Source organism: Notothenia rossii, assembly GCF_949606895.1.
Source record: "Notothenia rossii genome assembly, chromosome: 3".
Taxonomy (NCBI): domain Eukaryota; kingdom Metazoa; phylum Chordata; class Actinopteri; order Perciformes; family Nototheniidae; genus Notothenia; species Notothenia rossii.
In genome coordinates this window covers 85666738-85684178 of record NC_136901.1, presented here as the reverse complement: position 1 = coordinate 85684178, position 17441 = coordinate 85666738, and the positions used below count along the sequence as shown (strand labels likewise).

Below are 17441 nucleotides of genomic sequence, written 5' to 3'. Positions count from 1 at the left end.
TTTTTTTTACATATAATTGTAACGCAATACATGATTGTCACTAAAAGCCTTGTCTCTAAATTACAATACAATATAAAAAATAATTGATTAATTAGTTTTAATAAAAATTCAAGTTAGTAGCTATTAAAGGCATAAAAAGACAGAAGTGTATAATGCTTTTCTGGATAAGCACATTTTTAAAACATAGTCATTGCCCATGCCGGTTTCAGTTGGATTATTTGTCACAGTTCCTCTGATCAGATCGGTCTCCTCTATTTTGTAGATTATTTACGACTTTTGAATCCACATAAACACATCAGCAAAATCTGGCTTACTTTGAGCATGTGTTTTAAACAGTTTAATACCTTTGTGAATTGTTTCCACTTGCGCCGTCCTTTAATTTCTTCATACAGCGGGAATCCAAATGAATTAATCCTGAGTCCAATAACTATCAGTCTCTCCAATAGTGGTCCTTCATTATCCTCCTTTAACAAAATACTTCACATTCATCCAGTTTGTAGCATTTTGAGACTGAAACTTTAATTACCGCTGTTCCCCCCCCCCCCTTGTGTGTGGGGGGGGGCGCAACTTCCAACAGGGGTCATTTGGGGGGGCTCTTGGGGAAAAAGGTTGGGAACCACTGAGTTAGATCATCCTGAAACTGTTTTCTCACGAAATTAGAGCATCTGTTTGTTAGCTTAATAACAAATAAGTGATTGAGATGTTAGGCAGATGTGTTGCTGTCTCTATTTCAGTTGTACATGCTGACATTATGCTGTGCATAACAATAAGGCAAGAGCTGTAAGATTTAGACCCACAAGGTTCAGGTCAACAGACAAACTGCTCGAGCTTTAATAGCTATTATAATGTTGTGCTTTTTATGTTTGCGGTCAGGCTAGTAAAAGTGGGATAATGGCTGGTATTGAAAGGCTTCACAATGATCTTAAAATGCTATAAACTGTTAATGCCTTGTGTAGGCTCAAATGAACCCCATGGGCCATTTACAATAAATGCCATCCATGTGGGAAAGGCAGAGCTATGCACTCTCCATTCATAATATATTGCACCAGGCCTTCTAATGGATGTGGGAGGATGTTTCCATTACAACAAAAGATGGTAGTGCTGTTATGGAAGGGTTGACTCAGCCAGTTTGAAAATTGCAAAATGAACCATCCAGAGATCTGGTGATTATTCGAGGCCTGCGTTGTAAAATCTTTAGTTCAACAGATGTTTTGAACAGACTTCCCTGGGATTGTCAATCCGCACAGGTGCAAACCAACAAATCAATCATCAATTATCAAGAGAAGCAGTCTCCAAGCGCAATAAATGTTTTTGTTTTATGATAACATCCAGATGGATACGGATGGAAACATTCACAACACAAATGGATATAATGTCCCCATCTGTAACTGGACTTGTCTGTATTCCTAAAACAATTTAAGAGATCTGGGAATAGCTCGTATTAGGGATGATAAACAGAGCAGATTGACCACCATCCGCTCTAAACCACCTCCACTGTTTGCCCCTGAGCAAGACAATTAACCTCCAACTGCTTTCATTGAAATGTTACCGGGCAGTGGCTCAGTTTTGTATGTGTGTTTGTTATACTCTTTGCCTCAGGCAAGTGTTGGAAATAACAATATGCTCCCAGGCAGCTTGGTTGGCTAACATGGCCCTTTTGGCTTCCTGTGCTGCTCTCCTTTATTTCTGACAGGAGCCTGGGTGGGTCGTCACTTATCTGAGCAACTGGCTGCACCTGAGAGGTGGGAGGGGCCATCGGCACAAAAGTGCTGCTCCCTCAGGATGTGCTCTATTTATTTTGGCAGCCACTGCATCTCATCATGGCGTCCAACAGTTTATCGCTGTAGTTTGATTTAGATTTACAACCTCTGCAAACCTCATTCATCCATCCATGTCTTAAACCACTTCCACCGTCCCTCATCCCATTTTATTCAATCATTAATACATAAAGTTGGCCGTTGGACGTGTTGTCTGTGGACTACAGCCTGAGCCAAGTTTGTAACATATGGCAATAATATTTTTTGCAAAATATAAATTAAATGAGAAGCTGAATTGTAAGAAGGGCCTCAAGGGGTTTAAAGATATGTACATATTTTGACAATCTCTATCATTGGACTTGGATAAGGAAAAAACTCCCAAAAAAAGAAACATGGCGTGGAGGGATCTTTCTCCCTGGGTGGACAAACAGTTTTCATGTTCAGTAAGAAGAACAGTATTGCAAAAATAACTGGATGAGAAAAGTGAAAGAAAATGTCTAAGAATATGTTTATATGAAGAATGGTCTCAGGGGGACGTTGGACAACTTTGAGTTTCACCAAACAGAAATAACCTGAGCCACACGACCTTCTCTCCACGGGGATGACGTAGAAAGAGGACAGACTTTGCAAACACACAAAATGCAAAAGCTCAAGCACATCATTCACACAGATAGGAGAAAGCAAACATGGGCATGGCGGAAAAAAGGGACAAGGACACAAAGAAGGGAGAAATTGCTTCATCCGAATGAAATCCACAAATTGAGCAAAGCAATGTAAACATCACTGTCATCAGACTGCATACATGAATACCACAGACATCTCACATGAGGCAACGATGAATAGCAAAGAAGACAGTATAATCCCCATCAAAGAAACAATCTGCTTATCACATTAATCCAAATGAATATTAATTCATTTAAAAAGTAAACTGGTACCACCATTGAGGAAGAAACTGTGAAGCAGAACGAGCCATGTATTCCAAATATGAGGCAGGAATACTGATGACTCCTCACACTGCACTGAGGTTGTTTCGTCTCAGTGCAGCTGTATGGTCTTAAGAGAGAAGTCCCATCTTCAGGCAAATGCTTTAGCATGTTGACTGGCAGACACTGACAGGAAGACAACCCTCATTTTTGATTCCAACGGTGTCTGTGTGGCCCAAGAAGCAAGCACAGTTGGGGAGTGACTTGAAAGCAGATTATCACTTTCATCCCCTCCAAAATCTTTGAAGCTATGCAACAGTAGGCACAGTCCTTGAACCTGAGTCGCAATGAACAGCCCTAAAAATGAGAGAATCGAGTCTGCTTTGTATTCAGTCAAAGTATCCCACAGAGGAAATGTAAATTCAAATGCACAAGAACGCATCAATATTCAGGTTGTTAAAAGCGGGCACATTGATGTAGATAATTGGTTTGCATTGCACTTACTGTATTTAAAAGCAAAAAATAGAACATAGACACGGTTAACACTGCGGGGCTGAATTTTTTACTTTTCTTATCTCAAGGTGGCCAGGCAATTAAGAGCATGGTGAGGCTTTTCTGGAGCATCTCGGGGATAAAAATCAATGCGTGAAAATCCTCAGGCAATCTCTAGTGGTTTTAGAAAATTTAAGGAGAGCTATGACATTATTCTAAATGCACCAAAGCCGACGAATAAAAAAAAGAAGCTTTAGAAGAGTTTGGGTTTAAAGCACAAATGTACGGAATACATAAGCTCTGGATTCTCAAAAGCAAAATAAAACTATATTGCTCTTCCTGTATTTGCCAGAAACGGTCCGCCTGTATGCATATTATGTTTGCTATGATAGAATTACAATTATTAAACATCACCACGATTAAAATAGCTATCTTCGATGTGGTATTCTCTCAAATTGGTACTCCTAAATGACATGATGCATAATGTAGCTTAATACTCTTACCTCTCATTGCATAGCACGAATACATCAAATAATGTGCACATAGTTTGTCTCTCGTATAGCACATCTATATTGGTCGTCCTGGTGGAAAGAACTTGATGAAACTTCATAGCCTCACTCTTACATAAATGAGTAAATGAGCAATTAAGCATCAGAGACAGTTTCTCATTTCAGCCTAATTAAAGTTTTAATTGCTCGATGTCAAATAACACAGCATCTTGTGAGAAAGCACACTCACCATTAGGACCATCACGAATCAGAAAGAGTAACGAAAACACAAACCAAAATAACACACGGCAGCTCTTCTGCATAAGTGGCCATGAATAGTCAACCCCTCCACATTTCTTAACCAAATGACAGGGGTGGGTCCTTTGCTGTGAACAAACTCACACACAGTGTTGCATTTGTTGTGTGCCTGGTATTTTGAGGATTGTGTATTGTAGATATTGCACTGAGGCGATTATAAATACAGTAGGTGGACAAAAGACCTTGGAGGCTAATCCTATTGGTTTTGCCATCTCGCAGAATCTACATTTCACACGGCTGGGTTGAAGCTAATGGCTGCGGGGTGTGCATGCCAATCTCATTAGAGCCAGGTGTTGGGATTCAGCTCACTATTCCTCCCTTTCCTTCCTTGGCAGGGTGTACGTGCTGTCTTAACACCAAGACCTGACAGTGTCTTGCTCCATTTTCTCTCATCCTGTGCACAGTGGACACCTGTGGTGACAGTAATTGAGGGCACTCAGATCTTTAGCGATCACTCAGCCCCATCCTCCTGCAGTTACTGGTCATCCCGTGGAGTAAAAAAAGCACAAACCTATTTATGTTTTACATTAGTGCATCTCTGAACCTATGGTCTACGTTGCAGGGACTTAAATGGGCTTTAATGAAATGCTTTTTATGATTTGGGAAGTGTAGCTTTAGGGCTGTTTTTTTTTTCTGTAAATGGACGGGTGACACAACAAGGGCATATTTCAAAAAAGGTCCTATGTGTCGTAAGGCAGCCGCTCCAAAAAATTTGGTCTGGACTCAAACCTGGAAACAGGCATACAGTATTTTGGAGGCCTTTTTTGTGTCTGCACATCAAACTATAAATTACCACTGCTTAGTATAATGTATCAATTTGCTTCAGGGGATAGGAAAAGGGCAGGTAATTGATAAAGATAAATAGATAAACATGGGGTAATGAGGAAATGCTTAGTATCTACTTAGTATGATGGGTAAAAAAACAACTAACTAATTATTATGTAATTACTATTGAATGGGATGTTGCCCTGTTTGTGCTACTTAGGGCCTGATTGAGAGTAATGCATGCACAACTCCACAAGAAAGGGATTGTTACTCAGATTCAAAGAAATGTATCATCTAAAACTCTAATAGTTATTCTCGCAGTGTGTTTCCTTGTATCAACATTATATATATATATAGTATACAGTTATTCAGGAACTACTATACAATAAATGGGCTCTCATTTGAAACCTTGCAAATGTTCTTATTATTTGTGTGTTCTTCTCTGGATGTCCAGCAACACATGTTACTTTATACATGCATACAGTTTTTTCAAAGTAAACTTCTGTCTTCCCAGGAAACAGTTTGGTTAAATTAAGGAAAAGTTGGTTGCTTATTTTAAAATGACTATGGAAGTGGAAAGGTTATGGGACAAATAGGTCAAGGTAGGGAACCAGCGTGGCTAAAAGGACCGTTTAAAGCGTTGGATAACAACTCATTCAGATATGAAGTGGAGAAGTTAATAATCTAGCTAGTTCACTAAGGCTGTTTTCACTTAAACGTAACATTCTTTTGCAACTTCCAATTAAAGCTACGCAGCAGATTCACCATCCATTTTTCAAACGAAACATTGATTATGCCAAAGATGTCCTTGAACACCGCTGGCGTGAAAGTCTGATGCTCTATTTACACACTGAACACTTCGACCTCCACACCTTTCAATGTGCTGCATAAAGGAAAAACCACTTACTATATTCAATACAGAATCTGTACATTCCCAGAACTTTCTCCACTTGTTCTTTTTTCATTAAATACATCATGAACTGTCATTCACATGGTTATTGCCCTGTTATTGTGGCATAAGTGTGGCTTCACTGGTTTTATTTAGCTTTCGAGGTTAATGGTTGGACAGAAATGTCACACACCAGGTCATAGCAAGTGTCAGTGTACTGTATAGGATAAACACACGCTATGAAATATAATTGCTTTCTCGATGTTACCTCACTGTTGATAGTTCATCTCGATCAAATCCAACTGTTGTGCTGACTAAGTGATAGCAGGAAGCAGAAGATGAATATTACACTAACTCCTTTGAAGCAAAAATAAAATACCGTAGCGGGAAGTCCATGTCTTTGACGGATGTTCTATCCTGAGTAAATGCGAGGTCTACTGTAAAACTACATCAACGGCAGTCCATCTAAATCCATAATGAATGTGCTGCGCTGGGCTACTGTGTGTCAAATGAAGGCAATGTTGCAGGACTGCAGACTCATCATAGTAATACAGTCAGTCTGAGTGGAAATTGAGGAGGAGTTTTTTTCCTTGCCTTGTCTGACACATCGAGAATATTACAACGAATACCAGCTGGAAGCCTCATAAATCATCGGGGCCTGCAGGACAAAGGGGATCACATGGCGCCAGGGCGAAGAAGATGCTATAGGGTTCAACTTTGGGAACGATAAGAGCCTCCATTCAGAGAACAGGGTTGTGGCAAAGAAGATTATCAGTACAAGCCAGGTCAGGGGACGGGGGTATAATTAATACTGTATGAGTTAAACCTATGACATGCTTCTCCTGCTCCCCACAGATATCTGATTTAAGTAGAAAGGACGGAGGAGAAAATGTGGGTGGAGAGCAAAGCACTGTGGGTGGGTGGAAACAGGGGGGGTGGAGGACCCTGCAAGGAAACAGTTCTTTCTGCCTTTTTCAGGGCTCAGTATTGCTATGTCTCTTCTTATTAGAAAGCTAATGCAACTGTCTGTTCTAATACTGGAGAGCAGCTTTTATTCTTTCCCCCCCCCTCCCTTGCAACCTTTTTCTATTCTGTATAGCACTAATCTGTGCAGTAGCAGCAGATGATAAGACGGGGCACATTCGCTTACTCACCGCGCTTTTCACAAGCTTTGTCGAGGCAAAGACAGTCGTTTGTTTCAACAACTTTGCAGGAGGAAAAAAAAGATGAAAACTTTTCCAGGTGAAATGTTCTGTAGAGTTTCTGTAATTCTTTAGAGGTTTTCTGTTGATATTTCCCTCAGCAACCTGAAAGATAGCATGGCCTTCTTTGTTTTGAGCATAAAGAACCCCAGTTGTACCGCCTTTGAAGTGCTCAAAGTGTTAGAGCTTATAGAGGTATTGTTCTTGGAGAGAGAGTATGAATTTTAGAGTGAATTTAAATCTGCAGGCTAAACTTTTACTGGCTCTTGAATTGTAAAGATCAAACATATCTTACTGGACCTTGAATGCAAACTAAGAACCCCCGGGCCAGACAGAAGGGAAACAGGGATACATGAGGACTTGCCTGCAGATCAATCTGATGAAAATCCACTCCATGTTCAATGCAATTGCAACGGCCCTGTGGGCTGTTAGTGCAGGTGTGTTGCAGGTACTGTGATGGGGGTGGATCTGAGGAAACCAATCAGCATGACTGGGGACTAGGGTTGCATAATTCCAGGAATTTTCAAAGATGGCAACTTTCCATGGGAATTAACGGGAATTTATGGGAATAAACTGGGAATTTTCAAAATTGAAGGTTGGCTCTTCATAGGGGACGTAAATCTAGTTGGGAAAAATATATTTTAGCATAATCTTGACTAAAACAAACAGATGCCATTCAAGTACACTTGAATGTCCTTGCCATAGCGCACTGTGCATTCCTCCATCACATGCACAGATGAGTAATATTTAACTCAACATTCCTGTTTTCGTTCTTCAATGAAACAAATAATTGTTCGATAAAATAATGAAAACTTGTTCTGTTCTACTTTAAAACAAATTAAAATTAAAACAAATCTGTTGAAATGTCATGTTTTTTCTTTAATTTTGCATCGAATATTTCCAAAATTCCCTAGTTTAACTTCCCATGGAAACTTTTCGGAAATTTACCGGAAACTTTCCGCCCCTTTGCAACCCTACTGGGGACACCTGGCCGGAGTCCCAGGTGCTACTTAAGCCCAGCTGCCCGGAGTCACGGGGCGATCGCCACTCTCTCCGAGACTGATGTGGGAAACTCTCGCCGGGATCCCTGCCCCTCGCCCAGCCTCTCACTTTACATCCGGAGCTTGTTTGCAGAACCCATTGCCGTGTTATGTTTTTGGAGTTGCCACAATAAATGTGCCGTGGTTTTTGGAAACCCTCGAACGTCTCTCTCTCTCTCTTTCCGTTGTGGCCTACGAGCCGGTCATAACAAGCACTGAGTAAAAAGAAAATTAGCTCTCTGATAAATCCACATTGTGTGCAATTTCTATGTTCCCTGTAAGAACAGATTCTGAATACCTACAATGTAAATGTCGGTTTATCTCCAGTGCGCTGTTTTGACTCCCCATGAATGGCTGCATGCTGAAGCACAAGCAATTATGGGCGACAAATAAGCCACGATGAGGAAAAAAGAGTGGCGTGATATGCAGACAACAGGGAGTTCATGGAAGCTGATTCACTCAGAAAATATCTTCTGTAGCAGTGTGCAGGGAAACCAAACATTGCTTCAATGTAATAGACATGAAGCATCATGAACATTTCGGGCCTGATGCAAACGAGCAGAGCAAATGTTCCGGATTCAGTTTAGTGATATTGGCTTACATTACTATTAACTGTTATCTCTCAAATGTAGAAAACTCCTCCACACAAATGTAATGATTGTTTAGCCATATTGCATTGGTCTTAATGAATGATATTGGTTTGCTGCCAGTTTAATATGGTGGCTCATGGTTGTGCAATTATTATATGTTGTTTCAGCTCATGCTTTCTCTTACCTATTTGTTGTCATGGCAATCAAACTTACTTTTTCTAGCGCACAGCTTTCCAAACAGCAACAACAGACGTGCTTAAAAAAAGATGTCACTCATTTGCTAAATGTTGGAATAAAACCAACATAACCCAAAGGTGTAAAAAAACAACTTTTAACACATTCGCCAAATATTGGAGTTCTTTCAGTGTTGAACAAATGTGTGAAAAGTGTTGTACATTTATTGGGTTTGTAAAGAGAATATAATAAATAGGAAAAATGATTTCACACTTTTCTTAAATATTGGAAAAAGGATGCAACATGTTATCATGTAAACACTTTTTCAGATGTTTGTTAGATGGTGGAATACAATATACTAATTTATGTTTAGCTACCATAATTATGAATATTTGAAAAAAGTAATTAGGGAAAATAAAAAAAACTGACTGTAATGTAAGATGATGCAATGGGTACTTTGACTTCTCTCCCCCCCCCCCCCCCCCCCCCTGAAACACCCTGATTAGAAAACCTTTGTTTACTTCAGTAACACAGTGACATCACAATGTAACACTTATATAGCGCTCCGACACATTGAACGTGATCTATGGGGACATTTATACATATATTCATCCTGATAACACAGGTATATTTGTAAACATGTAATTACCTTTTTCAATTAATTAACTCAATCAAAACTATTTTCATTATGTAGTAAAATTATATATATGTACAGTTCTGAGGCAAAATAATTCCAATAATTAAAAACAATTGCGGAAAGAAGCAAATCAGGAAAACTCTAGGGGGCTAAAAACGATCCACTGCAGTGTAAAGCCAAACTCCAATTATGCATTATCTTGTTGTTAGGGTCAGGCTCGTGAATGAAATCCATTAATTCCGACATATGTGCACAGTCCCCAGAGCGGCGTCAGGTTGAGAGAGAGGATGCTCATGTTCCTTATCCAAACCCATGTGGAACCTACTTGAGCAGGTCTCCCTTGAAAAAGAGATCAATGATCTCAATGGGATACACCTGGATAAATAAAGGTTTGAAATGAAATGAAATGCTGCAATCAGTTATTGCAGTGTTAATATGTTGCTAGTTTTGTGGTGTATTGAAGTCGATACTGGGGAAAACTATTAGAAAACCTTTACAATCGCTTGCATGTGTTCATTGGTGACCAAAAGCCATTGGATTTACAGCTGGCTAGAGATGTCCTCCTTCACCCCAACTTATTACAGAAACATATCATAAAGTCTGTCCAGGTTTTTTTTACTAGGCTATCAGCAGGAGAACTGTAAGGCATAATAATGATGAGACGGAATAATTAATTTTCATACGTGTCACTTGAAACTTTATGAGGGCAGTCTGTGGCCACCCGACATATTAAAACTCTGATGTCCTGTTGTGTGGAACATTGTGGGGTCATGTGGTGCTCATAAAGGAGCCGGTTTGCTGGAGTGGGTACCGCAGTGTGTCGTTTGGTACTCATCAGGTCTTCTCTTGCCCTGGTGGCATGATTAAACTTTGGAGGAGTCATCAGATTTGCCGGCACTTGGAGATTAAGCTGATCTCAGACAATCCCTCAAGCAGAGGCAACCATCCACCATTGTAATTTTATGCTAATAGAGAGATATCGTTCACAATGTAGCAGCCAGCAATTCAGAATCTCTCACTCTCTCTTCCACTCATTGCCTTTTCTTTTCCCTCCCTCACTATCTCTTCCTCTTTGTCCCCCTGTCCTCCCCCTCTCCTCCCCTCCCTCCTCTTCAGACTTTGCTTCAGTTTAAGAAATCCCTGTGACACTATTGAGCCCCAGTCAATCTAATCTTGTGTGTGGGACTGTGTGGTTGTGTAACACTGTCCCAGCCTTTTGTAAACACATTATGGAGGATATACCGCATAGTTTAAAAGGATCACACAGAAGACTGTTGAGCATTGTTCCTCATCTTGTCATATTTGTTTGTCTCCTTCAACACACGCCTAAGCTGTCCCCCTGTTACAGTCTATTTTTAAACCAGCTGTTTTTTCGATGGAGTCTGTGCATCTCAAACCTTGTTGTTGTGTCCTAAATGTTGTTGTGTCAACCCTTCCTCTGCATATATATTGGTAATTGGATAGTTATGCCCAAAACCCAAATACTCTTGCTTCCTGCAGTATGTATGCATGACATCTCCTGTGTGGTAAAGGTAAGGAAACTACAGTAAAAGTTCTAAAGGCCTTTAAAACCACATTTCTCACTCTGATTGATTGGGTCTTATAAGAGCACACACCCTCCTGCCCAAGTCAGAAGAGTTTTATATATTCCCGTTAGGAAAGCTCACCTATAGTTTTCCTGTGCTCAGTTTAAACAGTTGGTTGCTCATTACTGTTGTTGTTTTGTTTTTTTAAAGATGTTGTGTGAGATGGTCTGCCATTATTGTGAAAAACTATTAATAATTCATATAGTTACATATTAGAGAGGACACATGTTAGTCATTTCAGGTTCATATTTACATTTGTACCTCTACTGTGGAATGTCTCAATTCTTTAAGGTTCTAAAAGGTCTTTATTTTTCCTTTGCAGACTATTTACATTGTGGAGGAAACTTCTGTGTAGCAATGCAGTGGGAGTCACCGACTCATGAAGGAGACACGGGACGAGCAGGAGTTCTGATGTCAAACACGGATCTTTAATACTAGCATCGGTCGGAGAAATTCACATCACAAGTCACGCAGTCAAAGGTTCTGACTGCACGGGTGGGTTGCCATGTCAAATCTGATCAGCATTGTATCTTGGTAGACCCTTTAACTAGTTTAAAGAGAGTCAAATCCACATATTGGGGATGGGCGTAAACATCTTGAGACACAGGAGATGTCTCTCACATCTGTGGAGCTTAGAAAGCCAGCGTTCTCACAGTCGTAAAACCCCCCCTGTACCCGCCAGGTCAGGCCATAAAACCTAACATCAACATACGACTGCATTAACACATTCCTTACGGGAGATTAGAAGCAGGGATGGTCGTAAATGTCAACACACAGGATAGGTTAAATGTCTAGGAGTAAAGACAGAATTAATCCCTAACATACATGAACAAAAATGTATACAACACACCAAAGGAAAGGTTTAACCCGAAAAAACATAATAAGACCTCTTTAATTATAGCCATGTTATTTAACTTTTTATGTTAAATACACACAACTTTAACTTTGAGCCGTCAGTTGGCTTTACTTTTGAATTTAAGTTTATGTATTTCAGACTGCATCATCGTCGGCAATATTGTCCTAAGCCAAAACAAAATGGATCCAGCTGTTTATAGTTGACCTGCAGTGCAGTGCCTGCTATGCAGGACAGCAGGAGAGGCTACTTATGTCTCTGACAGAAGTGGTCCTCCATATAAAAGGCCTTTTCACTTCAAACATTTATATCTGCCTACTTGTGCAGAGTTTGTTTAGGTGTCTTTTGTGATTGTGATTTTACTTCCAAAAACAACCTGCAATCAGCCATTTTGACATTATTGTAATGATGTCGTCACTGTTGAAATGACAGATAATAAAAAATGATCGCTGACGGATGAGGACAAGGACAGCCTGGGGGGGAGAAGTGAGATAATTTGACTTCCCTCTGAACCACCTGTAGCATCAGCCAGATGGTGGATTTGAAACAGAGAGTGTGTGTGGGGAGGGACGTCTTACTGATTATGTCCCTACTCACTTGAGGGTGCATCTGGTGTATGAAGAGTCTGTTCATGCTGTTTCTCTGCAAGCGGCAACCACGACTATTTTTTTGGGGTGTTTAATATGAAGCACTGTGTCTGTGCGATGAATTAGGCATAATGAGGCAGTCCACAAAGATGTCATGCTGCATACTAAGTTGTAGTTTTTTTGGTACAGTAGGATATCTCAAATGTAGCTGAAAAGCTTCCTTGTTACTTTTTCACTCCACAATTCTTTTGCAGCATTACATGTATGCCAAAACATGATTTATGTTTATTCTGTATGCAAGCTTAGTCAAGTTTGTTATTTACTTTATCCAAACCTTTCCCCTCTATGACCTCTCGAGGTTTATCAGAGGGTAACAGGTTGCAGGTTACAGCCCGGCCGGGGAGTGTGGAACGTAGTCACTGACCCACTCCTACCTCTGACAAATTCAGGTTCAAATGGGGACCTTTTTCCCTGTGTGTGCCTCTCCACCTCTGTTTCCTACTTGTTACTTGCTACCCTTTTCCCTCAACCTATCCTAAGGGAGTGCATGTATGTAGACACGTTAGTTTAGCTGCTATAGGCTTGGACTGTTGGGGGGGGGCATCTTACTCCGTCTTTCTGGCTGTTTGTACCTGTGTACTCTCATGTTCCGATTAACCCAGTTTCCCCCAAATCTCTTTTTTGTGTCCATATATACGCCGGGATCCTGAGTCGAGGCTAATCCTGTTGCTGTGGTCGTGTGTCCTGGATCCTCTATCCTGAGCACTGGATCTGAGTCCTGGACTTCGAGTCGTGGCTGAACCTGTCTCTGCGGTCCTGCCAGACTCTCATCATACTACTTCCCTGATGGCTCCCACAAGATTGCTGACATCCTCGTGGATTCATCTTCTTATTATAGACACATACATTTCCAAACATTTGGACTACCTATGTTGCAAATGTATTATCTTTTCGATTTACACACGGCATCTATTGCACGTCTGTCCGTCCTGGGAGAGGGATCCCTCCTCTGTTGCTCTCCCTGAGGTTTCTCCCATTTTCCCTTTAAACTGGGTTTTCTCTGGAAGTGTTTCCTTGTACGATGTGAGGGTCAAAGGACAGAGGGTGTCGTATTGTCATACTGATATTCTGTACACACTGTGAAGTCCACTGAGACAAATGTAACATTTGTGATATTGGGCTATATAAATAAACATTGATTGATTGATTATTCTATTTATTCATTTTTCACTGATAGTCTGACTCAATGGTCAATATGTGGCTCGGATGAAATGCCTACTGAAGCTGCTACAGGCTTTTACATATTTTCTTTCTGACCTGCACAATGATGTTTGAGAAACAATATTTCAGCCACGCTATTGAGGGGAATGAACAAGTAATATATTCAGCTTCAAAATCCTTTTTTCTTTTTTTTGGAAACAGTAGTGGCCTCATCTTCTCATAGAGATTGGAGAACCTTAAATCTTCCCTGCAGATACAAAAACTCAGCTTTGAATTATAATTTGTGTATGATGTGTCTTTTTGACACACAGGTTCACTAAAATTGACTTGTCTCCCTAAAATAAATCTGTTACTATGCATGAATTGGTCGTTTACCAAGTTTATCCACTGGAAACAAAACATTTTCTTGAATTGAAGTCTTTTTTTTCAGTTTCAATGTTTACTTGAGGTTTCCCTCATTATACTTGTGTGAGATGCATATAGGACAGTTGACTTCTGAAATCGTGGTGATGTCGCAGAAATGCACTTGCATGCACCAGTTACACTCAGATTTATGATGAGCACAGCTTTTTATTTTCAGCATATGAATGTGAAAACAGCCTTCAAGTATCAAACTCTAAGCATACATCAGTTTGTGCGGTGAAGGTCAAACACCCAAGCACAGTTATAATAAGCAAACTATATTCTACAGTCAAAGTGGAACTTTTAATGTATCCTTTAAAAAGCTCTGGTCAACAATGGCTGAAAGTTTGAGAATCCGCACTCTGCCTGAAATGCCTCCATTGGACTCATTTGTTGTCTATAGTAACATATTGACATAACACTCCCGCTTCTATTGGCTAGCGCTACCTGATAGGCTAAGGGGTGGGACATCTCTAAGCTGTTGACCAATCACAACAGAGCCGGCCAGCTAACCAATCAGAGCAGACTGGGCTCTGGTTTCAGACAGAGGGTGAAAAGAGGTGCTGCAGCACAGACAGTATTGGCACTTTTCCACTCAGGGCCTCGCTCTGCTTAGTACGGTATGGCTAGGCCTCGTTAGGCCTGGTTAGACTTTATGCTGCGTTTCCATTACAGTTTAGGAACTGGGGTAGTATCTATAGTAACGCAGTGTAGACGGAGCCGTGATGTCATCTTCAATGCGAAACACAAAACCAACATCAGCCGTTAGCTGTGAGCACTCAGAGCTCACAGCTCCTCATATCTGTTCAGAAACTAGACAAAAGTTAAACAAGTACAAACCACAGACTGTCTGTGTCATGGCGAATACAGTCGCTGGTTTATTTATGTCTGTAGGCCGTTGCTGTGAGTGTGGACGAGCATATACAACGTTAGCTTAGCCGATCTCCATTCAGAAACATTCATTTTAAAAGGTTTTTCGCCTCCCGTCTGTCTGCAGACTTGTCAAAGCATTGCTTCATGGTTTTTACTAACCGGTATCAGTATGTTGTTACTTCGACATCATTTTGAATTACTGTGACTTACAATTAAGTCACAGTAAAATATGTTCATTTTGTTGTAGTTGCCAGCAATTCTCTCACTAGTTTAGCACACTCAGCCCGGTTGTTGGCCCGGAAAGAACCTCAATTTTGGAGAGCCAGAAAAACTGTGAAAAAGTACCCGCTAGCCGGAACTACGCCTAGTGGAAATGCAACCAAAAACGGGCCGGGCTGTAGTGGAAATGAGCCATATCTGACAAATAAAGAGCTGTTTGAACGTTAAAGCATGGAGACATGTCACAATAGAGGCACACAATACAAATATGAACCTGAAAATTAGCATAATAGGGCCCCTTTAATTACGCCCTTCTGTATCTATTGTAATATGAATAGTTAACTGGCTACTCATGTTCACTTCAGGTTAAGCAATCATATTTTCAAGGAAGGGATAACTGTGCTGGAATACACCATTTTAAATATGGATGTGAAAAAAACAATCCATATAAACGCGTGGGATGTGTTTACATGCCTGATGAATGCTGTTTGACCTTCTGCATAGCATGAATACAAGAGAGGACCCACACACTGAAATCAGGGCGCCCTTTAGCTTTTGTTAGTCATTTTATCCTCGAACAAAGATGACCTATGTCCTCTTGAAAGAGACCTTTTTAGTTGAAACAATGTGAATAAAGCTTCTAAAAGAAGCTGATTCCACTGTGCTGATACGGCACTGATTTGTTATTCTAGTAGAATTGTCCATGCAGCACACATTGAGGTCTTATGGCTGTGCGCATTTCTATTCCAGTCTAACATTCTCCATAGAAAAAATGAATCAGAGATAGACAGCAGCAGCAGCAATCCAGAGAATAATCCGACATAAACATTGAGGATCATTTCCATGAGCTGTTTTCTCCCATGCAGCTCTAATCATTTGATTTCACATTCCCTGAGTACACTAAATATTAACACATCTTGCTCACCATGCCCTCCTTTTCCACCATGTCACAAGGCTTAAAAGTGATTCCATCTACATCTCCCTTCATGAGTGAAATGGGAGTGAAATCAATTAAAGATCATAACTTTCACCTTATCAGTCTAAGTCATGGCAAGAGCAGGTGGTTCCGAAACTCAGTGCTCTCTGTGTATTTGAAGAGCAGAAATCTGATGCCAGAAATCCACCCTCGAGCAGAATGTCTATGTTTTTCCTGAGCTTAAGCAATTGAATCCTGAAGCTTCAGTTGAACCGAGGCTGTAATTTGTGATGTGATGAGGAGAGAAAAAACCCCGAGCTGCTCCATTGGCACTGGGACTCACTGAAGCAGTAGATAGGATTTGTGGAGTCATAGAAATGATGTGTAGTATTTCACACCCAAATGAGCTTTATATTATATCATAGGGCACATTGTCATCTATCAGAAACAATATCCATTTGGGCACCCTGAATGTAATTTGTGTCCAAAGGCGAATGTTTTGTATTTAATGCTGTACTGTGGAACTGTTTCGGCTCTTTCTATGGATATGTTATATCAGTGAACTTGTTTAGAGGACACAATAAATAAATAAAAATGGTTTTAGAGTTTTCATAGGAGCTGTAGCTGTTGGTTCAAAAACAAAAACAGTCTTACAGAGAACTAGCAACGTCATATTACCATCAACGTATTCTTTTCGTTTTTTCTTCCTTTTCTAAAAGAGTTTCACACATAAACTTGCATTTTTGAACCCAGAACTTTCAAGTCGATATCAGAGGGGACTGCACGTGCTCCGGTTCGGAGTCTTTTGATATTTGACTTGGCATACAGTTGAACTCCTAGCTGTTCACATGAAACACTATCCTTCCTCCTCAGGCATTCTGGGAGGTGAAGGTTACGGTGCTATGAAAGCACGAAAGACCGTTCAAGAGTTTATCATGGCTGTTCTGCAGGCGAAGAAGTGTCTGCTCGTGTTGGCCTTGGAAGGTACTGTGCTATGCCTTAATTCTGAAAGGTACTGTGCTATGCCTTAATTCTGACACTGAACCCGAGGCAAACAGAACCCACTAAGTGCTGTATCTGCTGTGCACTTCGGGGTATTACACTGTGGTCACAGCTGATATACAGTAAGTCACTTCGAGCACTTGTTTTTTCGCTTTAACACAAAACACTTACTGTACTTCAGAATGACTTTTCTCAGGTACTGGGACAATTGCCAGTGTGGTAAAAGCCCTCATTAAAGCAGAAAATGTTCCATGGTATGTGTACTCACAGAATCACAAGCATTTCTTCACTTCTTACTGGAAATAAGTATCCCCTTTGGCGGAACATTTACACACAAGATAGAGAGAACTCCTCACAACTTCAGATATTAGCGATAACAGTGGAACAATAAGACTTTGTTCACATCAAAATATAAAACACTTTTTGTTTGACGGTTCAGCCCAATTTATTTTGCATAACGCAACCACAAACTTTTTTACAATGCAGGATGGAAAGAAGTAAAACAAC

General features: G+C 40.5%; 1 long non-coding RNA gene across 1 annotated transcript in view; it reads left to right on the top strand.

Moving 5' to 3' along the window:
- LOC307033632 overlaps positions 1–13714 on the top strand; it is an 80779-nt gene extending 67065 nt beyond the window's left edge. The window contains exon 3 of the long non-coding RNA XR_013806587.1: positions 11184–13714. This is a non-coding gene — a long non-coding RNA (uncharacterized lncRNA). The remainder of the gene's footprint in view (positions 1–11183) is intronic.
- Positions 13715–17441: the final 3727 nt, after the last annotated feature.